The sequence below is a fragment of the Phycodurus eques genome, chromosome 21, assembly GCF_024500275.1.
Source record: "Phycodurus eques isolate BA_2022a chromosome 21, UOR_Pequ_1.1, whole genome shotgun sequence".
NCBI lineage: Eukaryota > Metazoa > Chordata > Actinopteri > Syngnathiformes > Syngnathidae > Phycodurus > Phycodurus eques.
In genome coordinates, this window is record NC_084545.1 from 1,999,708 (window position 1) to 2,012,039 (window position 12,332).

At 45.4% G+C, this 12,332-nt stretch overlaps 1 protein-coding gene across 1 annotated transcript in view; it reads left to right on the forward strand.

Moving 5' to 3' along the window:
* Window positions 1-1,557: 1,557 nt before the first annotated feature.
* Window positions 1,558-12,332, forward strand: part of LOC133396717 (cadherin-6-like) — a 50,770-nt gene continuing 39,995 nt past the window's right edge. Inside the window, exon 1 of the mRNA XM_061666841.1 lies at window positions 1,558-1,639. The gene's annotated coding sequence lies outside the window, so the exon portion shown is untranslated. The remainder of the gene's footprint in view (window positions 1,640-12,332) is intronic.

Genomic DNA, 12,332 nt, shown 5'->3' on the forward strand with positions numbered 1-12,332 from the left:
TTCCACAGAATAACTGCAATAACTCATAATTCAGAACCATAGTCATATATACATTTCCTCATGCCAATGTATTTTTCTTATTCGGACGTTGGACATTTCAGACTTCCCAGTTGTGAGCATTGTAGCAAATGTTGTAATGATTTGAATATACATTGTCATTAGACGTGTACAAGGCAACAAAATGCAGGTTGCATTTAACCAGAAGTGCAAAAGCAGTAATTAGGTACTGTATATACAGCATGGCATATAGTTTTCGTATATCTGAGACTATGGTCCTCAGTCGGAAAAGGGGGTCGTGCCCTGCCCCAAGTGGAGGAGTTCAAGTATCTTGGGGTCTTGTTCACAAGTGAGGGAAGAATGGAACGGGAGATCGACAGGCGGATCGGCGCAGCGTCTGCAGTGATGCGGACTTTGTATCGATCCGTTGTGATAAAGAAGGAGCTAAGCCGAAAGGCGAAGCTCTCGATTTACCGGTCGATCTACGTTCCTACCCTCACCTATGGTCACGAGCTGTGGGTCGTGACCGAAAGAACGAGATCAACAACAAGCGGCCGAAATGAGTTACCTCCGCAGGGTGTCCGGGCTCTCCCTTAGAGATAGGGTGAGAAGCTCGGTCATCCGGGAGGATCTCAGAGTAGAGCCGCTGCTCCTTCATATCGAGAGGAGCCAGATGAGGTGGCTGGGCATCTGATTCGGCTGCCTCCCGGACGCCTCCCCGGTGAGGTGTTCCGGGCAGGTTCCACCGGGAGGAGACCCCGGGGACGACCCAGGACACGCCGGAGAGACTACGTCCTTCGGCTGGCCTGGGAACGCCTCGGGATCCCCCCGGAAGAGCTGGATTGAAGTGGCTGGGGAGAGGGAAGTCTGGGCGTCCCTGCTAGAGCTACTGCCCCCGCGACCCGACCTCGGATAAGTGGTAGAAAATGGATGGATGGATGGATGGATGGATGGGTATAGTTTTTGTCAAATTCAGTGTCTCGTTCTACAGGTATGACTCACTGGGGGGGAAAGAACAAAAAAACAAAAAAAATCATTAGATCATGTACATCGGTTGCACATAAAATGTGGTCAACTGTAATTTTCCCCTCTTCTTGAAAATATTAGAATAACATACGTCAATATACCACCTTTTATTCATGTACAGCCGACGTGCATGCTAAAATGAAATACTTTTGCGAATGTAGATATGTGTAATATACAATAGCATGATTTGTGATACAGCACGATAACCATACTGTATGTTCAGTGTAGTATGCAATGTTTTAATAAGTCCCAAATGTTTAGAATGTGAATGAAAGTAATTCTAGAGTAAGAGCGACTACTGAAATGTAGCAAGTGTCTTGTTGTTATAACAAAGGTATGAAATGGAACCGGTGTTAAAGTTGAACGCCGTTATTTTTCTCTCCCCCTCCACCTCCCTCCCTCCCTCCCTCCATCCCTCTCGCCCCCTCTGCTGCCGGGGACTCGACAGCCAATGGGCGGCTGGCGTCCCCTCAGCCTCCGTGTCATCCACCCAGCGAGGACGCAGTTGCTGCGGACGCGCGGCCGACGCAGGCTGCTCTCAATCGGATACTCTTCCTCCGTCTCCCAGCCTCCATCCGCTCCTCCGCGGGGACGAAGCCGCTCCGTCGTCGGCCGGGTGAGAGTTTCTTGTTTGGGCTTTGTTTGTGCGCTCGCCTCGGCGTGATTATTATGGGCTGCCGGGGTCTCATCAGCGGGCTAGCGGAACAACACAGACCTCTTTTATGTTTGCATATTCACGAGCAACTTGGAGCGATTTTCCAGTTGATTTGAAACTTTCACTTTTTTTTCTTCCCAAATGAAATTCCGAGTAGCAGCAGTGGGTATCCGTCCTCGGTGCCCTTTTTATCGGTGAAAAACTTGGTTATCGTTCACCCCGGTCGCTTCCAGTCTCACTCCCGGGCCTCCTCCAGCGAGGCTCGGCTGCGTGCAGGTGCGACGCTCCGGTGCAGGTGGAGGCTGGTGTGGAGCTGCTGGGGCCTTTTTTTTGTTTGTTTGTTTCTTTGTTTGCTGGCGTCCAGCTCGGACATGGGAATAATACTTTTATAAACGAATGAAATGTACACTTAAGCTCTGAAAAGTGATGGTTGGTGTTTAGATTTGTATGCATTTTAAAATAAATTGGCTTAAAGTTAAAGCAGTGGAGGTTGTAGGAGTCCAGTGTTGCTCTGAAGGCTTGTCCTCCATGCTTCATGCAGTTCCAGGCTGGGCTGTTAAAATGCATTTTAGGATCAATTTGAGTTTGGGATGCTAGTCCAGCACACACACGCACTAATGAGAACTGGACCAGGCAGGACACATGCTGGACTATCCTCAGCTCCTCCTTCTGGTGTGAACAAGTTCCCTGTTGTGGAGCTGGCGATGGCGAGCAGCCCGGTGAGAGGAAACGAGCGTCAGCGGGGGAAGGCTCGCAGTGCAGGTTCCGCCGGTTTGATGCCTGCACATGAAAGCGGGCACAGTGGAATCGGAGGCTGATCAAAGACGAGCGGAGAACACGGCAGATGCTGAATATTTGAAGGGGCTGCAAATAGCACAGGCTCATATGGGCACGTTGGGTCCACAGTGTGTGTGTGTGTGTGTGTGTGTGTGTGTGAGCGAGAAGAAGTGATGTGACAAGCAGGGACTGGAAAACAAAGCGCCATCGGGGCCATTTGCATCCTTCGGAGCAGAGTTCAGATTCTAAAAGACACTCACTCACTTTTCATCTTTCTCATCTCACCGACTCAGCAGATTCCGTTTCAAAAGAAAACGTCTCCATCTGCCGCCCCCCCACCCCCCCCCCCCAACCCTCGTGACGCCACCAGTCGGTGGCGCAGGGCTGACCGCTGACCCCGACTTGATGATGTTACGTGCGCTTCAGATGGGCCGCGTCGTTCGTGAGGACGGGATTGGTTGTTTCCGCCGCGCCGCCGTTCAGTGGCCGGCATCTGCAGCCGATAACGTGAACAATCCCGGCGGCAGCCGCCGCCCGTCGCCGTGCCCCGTGGGAGCGGCCTCCACCCGCCCCCATGTTTTCTGGAACGAGCTCCCGGAGGCTCTAATGGACGTACGCTGGCGACATTTGCAGACGAAAAGAGCCCCTCAGGCAGCGAGCTTGTTTGTCTGTTTGTTGGACTGCTTGGGTCACAGTCGAAAGTAGAACAAGAAAATTCCAGTCCGTTACTACTATTAGCTTAGCAAACGGCGCCCTCAATTTGATGGGCACAAGATACTTAAGTGGTGTGGCCTTGGGTTAGACACATTTAGCGAGATGCACTTGTTTTTTTGGGGATCCTTAAAGATTGACCGTAATTTGACAAATGGTCAATGTGTTTTGATTTGCGCTAAGCTCAAAAAGGGTCAAAGTTAAGAAATGCAGTCATCTTTATCGACCAATGTTGCTTTGGAAACATTTCGTTCCAAGAGTCACTTTAGGCTTGTGTGAGAAATTTCAAGCTAGCTTGATGTATGGGCTGCCGGAATTAAGAAAAATGTAAGCAAAAAAAAAAAACGACAACAACAAATGAAAAAAACAGTGCCATCATGTGACAGTTGTGTCTGAGAAAAATAGCAGTGCTGACACGTCTTCGGGATAGCACACTTGACACATTAAGGATGCTCGTTTTGGCCATTCCGGTGTTTTTACATGCGGTGGTTCCTGAGGAGTCGTGTCGGGAAAAGATTTCGCAAGTACAAGATGAAACGTGTTCCCGATGTGTAAGACGTGTCAAGCTGGCTTGATTTATAGGGTATCAAAATAGCATTAGCATGTGATGGATTGCTGAGGAAAATAGTAGCAGAACCCAGCATGTGATGTGTGAACGATTCTATGCTAGCCTGACTTATGAGGTGTCAATTGTGTAACTTTGGAGCTAATAAACAAGAACAATCACAACATGACTGATTGCTGAGACAATCGTAACACATCTGAGCTGGGCTTGTCTAAGAAATGTCAAGCTAGCCTGACTTATGAAGTGTCAGTTGTGCAACTTGGAGCTAAAAAAAAAACCAAAAAACTAAATCAGCACTACCATGTGACAGATTGCTGGAAAAAAAAAAAAAGAAAGTTGCACATCTAAGTTGGACGTGTTCAAAATTTCAAGCTCCCTTGTCTTGTGTGGTGTCAAAATGTTGTAACTTTGGAAAACAGTTAGTGTGTGACAGTTCGCTGAGAAAAGCAATCGCGCACCCGAGATGTTTGGCAAAGAATGCATTCAATTGTTAAGGAGGAGTAGTGTGGAGAGAAAAATATATTTTTTTTCAAACCGGCTTGTCTTGTTGGGTTTCAAAACTGCGTAACTTAGCAGCTGAAAAACGGTGCCATCACGCGACGGGTCGTTCGCAATAGCACACCTAATAGCACCGATGTACGTTTTGCGCTTCTATCCAAATTTTCAGGATGATTTTTTCAAGCTCAGTTGACTTGTATGGCATCAAAATTGTGTCATTTAAAAAAAAAATAAACCACAACAGCAGCACCATGTGACACTTGGCTAAAATCGTCTTCTTGTCTTTCGACACTTGCACACTTGTGTCTTTGTGCGGTTGCCATCTTTGTTTGCTCTTGACTGGTCATCATGTGACCACAAGAACGTTTCTTCGCAGGCACGACTTGGCGGCCACGCCTCGCAAGCCACAAAAACTCTCCCACCGCCTGGCCCCCCGCCCGGTTGTTACCGCCCCCTTCTGTGCACAAAATCTCGGTTGGAAGACGTCTGTTTCCCATTAGGCCCGCCATCGGCCCGCTGTGAAGGTCGGTCCGACTCGGATGACTTTGCGTTTGCCGCGTGAACGGCGAGGGCGGACTTCTCCGCAGGTTTCCACCGAGGGGATTTTGAGGCTGGATGGCGGCCAGGACGGCGGCTCAGCGCCGAGGCCGCCTAAATCCCAACGACCCCTCCTCCTCCTCTTCCTCCCCCCTAAAAAAAAAAAAAAAAGCCTCATTTGTCTCCCCATGTGGCAAAAAGATAAACATGCATGGATCCCACCATTCACACCTCGCTAAACAATGCCTCATTAGCTCTCCTGCTTTGTGCACCACTTATGCTCAAGTCCTAAATCTATTTCCAAAGCGGCTGGATGGAGATTGTGTGTGCGTGTTGGTGTGTACTCAGTGCTGGGTCAAGCTCGCAGGATACAGCAGACGTCCTGCATTGAAACTTTAAGAGGTCCACTTGAGCAAAATGTCTTCATGTCGACATCTGGAACATAATTCAATGAGCGAAGATAATGTACTCTACGGATAATGTACTCAACTCACTGTACTATTACCCTGATTTTGATTTATTGTTGATTTCTATTCGAATCATTCTTGAATGTAAGTAAGAAAATAGTGAAAGTTATCGTAGTGGTGAAAATAAAGTGCCTTTGAGCAGGGTGTCCTAAAGTGGTAATTTAATGAGACCAGTCATATTGCTTTAGATAAAAAGTTGTAATCTCACAAGAAAGAAATCACATTTATTTATTTATTTCATCCATCCATCCATTTTCTGAGCCGCTTCTCCTCACTAGGGTCGCGGGCGTGCCGGAGCCTATCCCAGCTGTCATCGGGCAGGAGGCGGGGTTCGCCCTGAACCGGTCGCCAGCCAATCGCAGGGCACATACAAACAAACAACCATTCGCACTCACAGTCACGCCTACGGACAATTTAGAGTTGTCAATGAACCTACCACACATGTTTTTGGGATGTGGGAGGAAACCGGAGTGCCCGGAGAAAACCCACGCAGGCACGGGGAGGACATGCAAACTCCACACAGGCTGGGGATTGAACCCTGGTCCTCAGAACTGTGCCGCATTTTTCAATTAAGAATTCTAAAATCTATTTTTTAAATTAAAAAAAGTAATATCCTTACAAGAATGAAATTGTAATTTGTCAAGAATAAAGTAGATTTTTTAAGAGCTTACTTTTTATGAGATAAAAATCATATTTTTTTAGACATTAAAAATGTATTTTGTAAGAATAAGGTAATAATCTTAAGAGTGATGTTTTTAAAAATTGATAAAAAGTCAAATGAAGTTGTTTTAAACCGTAATTTTACGAAGTCGTATTTTTTGGGGGACCAAGGTCATTATTTTTCAAGATAAATTGTAATCAGCGATGATTAAAAGGCTTATTTTATTGAGATGAAGTCATATTTTTTCCAAGATAAAAAAAAATCTTGTTTTTAGAATGACCATAAGCTTAAGAGAGTGAGGTTAAAGTATCTTTTTAGATAAAAAGTCAAATAAAGTTGTATTTTTATGAGGCAAAAAGTCATAATCTTCCGCTAAATGTATTTTACGAAGTAGTATTTATTTTATCTCCATATGGTTGTATTTTTCTTTTTTTAGATAAATAGTAATCTAATGAGAATAGCCATTTTTTAAAAGATGGTATTGAATTTCTTTTACATCCAAAAAACTTTTTTTTTTTTTTATTGTGTCGTAAATCATATTTTATATATATATGTTTTTATTTCAAGATCAACTCAATTGACTTGAGTTGTTGTAGCCCAGGTTGAGTAAGACAAGCACAAATGTGTAAAAGGTTGCGCTGGTTAAAGGACAAACATTTGTCAAAAGAGTAACAATGGGTCCAGGTCTGGCCCTAGCGCCGTCTGTTGAGGGCCCCCAATGTACTGTGGAAGAAGTGAAGATGAGAAAAAAAAGTCCATCTTTACACAGTCAGCTGGCGCATGAGGATGAAATCACTTTGGATTTGTTCTTTTGGGCGGGAGGCGGGAAAGTGCTGCCAATGTTGAAGAAGCGTCTGCCAATATAGTCGCCCCAGCCCCCCCCCCCTCCCCCCTTACCCCAAACCCCCAACACGCACACGCACACACACACACATTGGATAAGCGCCACAGCGTTTCTAATTATGAGTGTCCCAACTTCCACACTGACTGTCGGCCATGCTGTTTGTCCTCTCAGGTGCAGAGGGGCGAGGGCGTCAATAAACGCATCAGGGCAGACTTACCATTGAGCAAACACAGGCAGAAATTTCCAGTGGTCCCCAGACGTCTCATAAAAACTGATGGATAAAGTTTTCTTCAATTTGAAACAATTCTTGTTTTAGTCTTACCTCGTTCACTGCCACTGACGTATATATTCGTCAAATATATTTCTCTACAAGTAGGTGTGGCAGAGGACCTCGCCCAGCTAGTGTGTGAAATTCAGGTTTGTGAGCCACTGTAATGATGAACAGATCCCTGTAGATGGCAGAGTTGCATCAGTTTGGATTTGAGATCAGCACCGCTTTTTAGTTCAAGATTAAGCGGTGAATCACGGCTTGCCACGTCGATTATGAGGGAGAGAAATGCCAACACGTCGGAAGTCGGACAAATTTACTCACCCCACGCTCGAACAGACTAGACTATCAACAGAGTATGTGTCATGTTAGTTAGCGAGTGTTAGAAAGTGCGAGTTGTGTAATTGTGAGAAAATGACACAGTTCATGGAGTGAATGGCGAAGGTTATGTAAAAGAAGCCACTGACTTTCAACTCCTGCCATGCGCTGAGTCAGCGTCACTTAGTTGTGTATCTGTAAATAGATGATTATTTGGCCATCAAACGCCCTTTTTCAGTCTTATTTTTGCAACAATAAAGTAAAAAAAGATATGTCTTGGGGAAAAGAAGTAAAAGTCATTTTTTTGGGTGGATAATGTAGTAATCTTAGAGGAAGAAAGTTGATCTTGTTTAGCTGAAAAGTTTTTTAAAACATTTCAAGAAAGAAAGTCATGATCTTAAATTAATAAATAAATCAATTAATAAATGAATAAATTCAAGATCTAACAAAAATAAAGTCATATTTTTCAAGAATCAAGTTGTAATCTTAGAAGAATAAAGTATTGTTGTTTTTTGAGACAAAAACTTTTTTTTTTTTTTTTTTTTTTTTTTTTTTTAAGGATTTGGAATTTATTTGGAATTACTTTTTTGAGGGCAAATAAAAGTCTTCCAAAGATACGGGAATGATTCTTTCCCAACGATCAGGAGAGTCTCTTCTCTTCCCGCAGAGGATGCCGAGCCATCAGTCTTTCTTCCGTTAGAGGTGAAATCGATTTTTTGACCCGGCAACGGCTTTTGGATTGGATTTAGAATGAAATCCCTCCATCCAATGTGTGTGTGTGTGTGTGTGTGTGTGTGTGTGTGTGTGGCTACGGGGAGGGTGGACGGTAATAATCTAGTAGTAGGAATCATGGATCCAGATCACTATCAAAATCTAATCACGTCTCGCATGGCTGCGGGCGCGTCTGCATGCGGCCGCTTCCTGTTAAGCGGTAGAGGTGACGACGGCACGCGCGCAAATCAACTCAAGCTAAATGACTTTCGCAAACTGTTCCAATTTGGGAAAGTCATTTAGCTTGAGTTAAACAGTTTGCTTCCGTAAAGTAGCATTAACGCCACGAATATAGAGCAGCTTTTTTTTTTTTTTTTTTTTTTTTTCTTACCCTTGAAAATGATTATTTAAAAAAAAAAAAAAAAAAAAACATCTATATGGGCATTTGTAATATGAGCAACCTAGTTAGTGTTCCAAAAGAGTCAAGCAAGGGTTAAGGTTTTAAAGAAGGATTTGGGTTTTGAATTTCAAGCCACAGGGTTTGGGTTTCAAATGAGAGCTGGGGTTTCAAATAAGATTTTTAGGACAGGGTTTTTGGTTTCAAATTAGGATTTTAAAACAGGAGACAACTTTCAAACAAAGGTTAAGGTTTCAAGTGAGGATTATGGTTTCAAACGAAGGGGTTCGGGTTTCATGGCTGGTTGAGGGTTTCAAATTAGAGCTCCAATTTAGGGTTTCAAGCCAGGATTAGCGTTTCCAATCATGTTTTTGAGCCTGGGTTAAGGAAACAAGTGGGCAGTGGCGGGGCAGTAGGGTTTCAAATTTGGTTTTTAAGCACGGTTTGTGTTTAAAATTAGGGGTTCCAAGTCGGGATCCAAATTACGGTTTCAAGACAGCAAAAGTGTCCCAAACAAGGCTTAGGGTTTCAAATTAGGGTTTTGAGCCAGGGTTAGGGTTTCACAGTAGGGCTCGAGCCAGGATTTTGGAAGTTGGGGTTTTTAATGATGGTTTCAAATCCACATTTCAAGCCAGAGTTATCATTAAAAAAAAAAAAAAAGTTATTTGTGCACTTGTACTTGCAGTGTAAATCCATCCTTGAACTCTCTTCTTCCCTGTTGTCCTTGCAGAGAGTTGGTGTGACCGTGTTCAGATCATGTCCACAGAACACCCCGCAACCCGCCCCTCCCCTTCTACCGTGTTGCTGTCGTTGCAAAGCCCCCGGGCTTAAGCAGGCCTGCAGCGAGCGGACCATGGGGGGGGGGGCTCTAACGGCCGTTTGGGGCCCGACCGCTTACCTTGACAGCCGCTTAATAAGCGCGCGGCGGACGGGAGGGCACGGAGGTTTTGGTTCGGAGGTGGTACCAAGGGGGGGGGGGGGGGTAATATTGACTGAGGGATGACAGCGGGCTAATAGGGCATCAGAGAGTCCACTATGAGCACAGCTGCACTGCAGAGCGGAGCAAGAGTCAGGTGACCAGGGGAAGAAGTCATTCGAACCGCACTACTGGAACACATGCAAATGAAAAAAAATGTTTATCCAATGTAATATGCAGTAAACACCCCTCAACATTGCCTCGCGAAAGAAGCTGAGGGTAAAGGTGACGGACTGGCCGAGCATGTCTCCAGACCTAAACCCGATTGAGCATCCGTTGGGCATCCTCAAACGGGTGGTGGAGGAGCACCAAATATTGAGGCCACGCAAAATTTGGGGCGCAATTTGGACATTTTGACTTTGGGGTGTACTCACTTTTGTTGCCAGCGATTTACATTCATGGATGTGTGTTGAGTCCTTTTGAGGGAGTACTTTTATACAGAAAAAGCAAAATCGTACAAGCTGTACACCGACTACTTTACACTGGAGCAAAGTGTCATTTTTTCAGCGTTGTCTAATGAATGGATAGAATAGAATATTTACAAAAATGGGAGGGGTGTATCACTTTTGTGAGGTGCTGTATATGTAGATATTCCAAGAATGCGCTTAACAAATACAGTGGACTCCCGTTATTCGCAGGGGAGTCGAACCGAGTCAGACCACCAATAGTGAAAATCTGGCAATAATTAGTGCTCATTATAATTGCTATGAAATTATTTTTTGTTTTGTTTTGGGTATTTTCAAATAAACTGTGTATTGGAAAAAATACTGCGAATAAGCAAGGCAGTCCCCGTAAAATCTGTTCCATCTGGTTGGTTAGTGGGCTGGATGAATAGTTTGAACCATAAATGGAAAAACACCAAACTGTGATCCCTTTCAAATGCACTAGACAAGTGTAAGAAAAATAAAGCCCCCCGTTCCCCCCCCCAAAAAAAAATAAAAAATAAATATATATATATATATATATATATATATCGGCGTAACGGCAGTCTAATGATGAAAACAAAATGCGTACTTTCAAACTTCTTCGAAAACTTTTAATTTCTAACGGCTACCATCCCGTTTCTGAAGCAACCCCTTTAGGCAGCAAACTGCTCGGGCAAAAAAATGACCTCGTTGCTGCCCGCTAGAGAAACGCATTCATCCATCCGTCCATCTTCGATACTGCGAATTTCACATGGTGGACAACAACCTGATGAATAATCAATAATCGATTCGTCAGGTCTGCTTCATCTTGTGAGACGCCACATGCCTAGATTGCGTGTGTGTGTGTGTAAAAGCAATCTTGTGATGAAAACTCAACATTTACCTGAAAATGCTCCCCGAATTTGGCTTAGCTCTTGTCAAACATCACATTTCTGCAGCTGCCCATTGAGGCTGCAGACTAATCGGGTTGATTTCAATTCCACATGACGGAAAAAAATTCTTAAAAGTTGATGAATCAACAATCGATTAGTCATGCCTGCCTGGTGCCGAGCAGTCACGATGCTTCGTGTGCGCTCGGCTGAAGGTCGTCTACTGAGCTGCCACTTAGTTTGTGTGCGATTTGCTTGTGCTCTCCAGCAGCCTTCAGGACGAATGATGGGCGTTATTGCAGATGACAGCAACACTGCGGCTCTTAAAAATAAAGCAGAAAGTCTCTTTCCTGCTTGGCTTCAGGATTGCGGTTGGGCGGGGGGATGTTGGGAGACGGGGGGGCGGAGGATTGGCTGTCTTGGTGCGCACACTTCTTCCCTGCGGGCCTGTCACCCCTCCTCCTGTGGATAATGGTCTCCTGTCTATTTCGTGAATGATATCTGGATTCCATTGTGTGCACAGAAAGCCTTTGTGACTTTCTTCTTATCATTTTTTTTTTTTTTTGTAAATGAACAGGCGGCACATCAGCAAAGCTCCTATTTTTCTTCCATTCCCCCACCCGAGTTAAAAAAAAAAAAAAAAAAAAAAAAAAAAAAAAATGGCGTCATTTTGGGCTCCCTCGCCGCCATTACGACGCTTCACTGACAAGCCGGGAAATAAAATGGAAGGCGCTCCAAACAAACTACCTGTCGAACGGGAGCGTGGCGGGGTGTGCTCACAGGACACAATGCACACATCGCCGCTAATAATAGCAAGCTACTGTGCAACCCCGAGACCGGCGGGGGCGGCAAAAGCCGTCCGCTTGGAGGAAAGGTCATCTTCGGAGGCGCCGAGACGCATTGCTTTGACGACAATACGTGACAAATGGATGTTTGGGGTCTCGCGGGCCTCCAATTACGCTTTGAAAGCACAGTTGCGGGCGCGAAGAATGGGGCAGGTCCTTCCAGCGGATGCTCGCGGTGTAACGAAGCCCCACTCGACAACTGGGAGCTCCAGAGGTGTTCAACCTGTTTGCTTGCTTACCCTTCCCACTGGATTGCTCTGGAAGTGTGAAACGTTACTACTCGATTTTGGGAAGAACGAGTGGTAACCCAGCCAAGTAGCGAGCTTCCAGTTTTGGGACGAAACAAGTGGGGCGCTTGGATGGCGGTGTGGGGCAGCGACTGGACCACAGATCAGAGCGATTGGATGGAAACCCAGGGGAGGACGTTCTCAGCAGCCAGTTCGGTAGACGCCACCGATCCTCCGCGCTGGCTCGTTCAAGAAGTGTGAAAGAACTCACAGCGAGTGTTGACGCACCGTGACAAGCTTCCAGCTTGATGGAGAAACGCGGGCAGGGGGCGAGACGGTGAGCAGTACGGTGGTTGAATGACCAAAAATTAGAGCGTGTCTGTCAGACTGAAAACCAGAGGAAAACTGGACCGATAACACCGTGAAAGATGAGCAAAGTTCCATTCCCTACAATGGACGCCTTCCCACTGACTTGCTGTGGAAGCGTGAAACCTTCCTGCTTGTTTTTTGTGAAGGACTCACAGAGAGTGAAACAAGGGCAGGGCTCGGAGAGTGTGT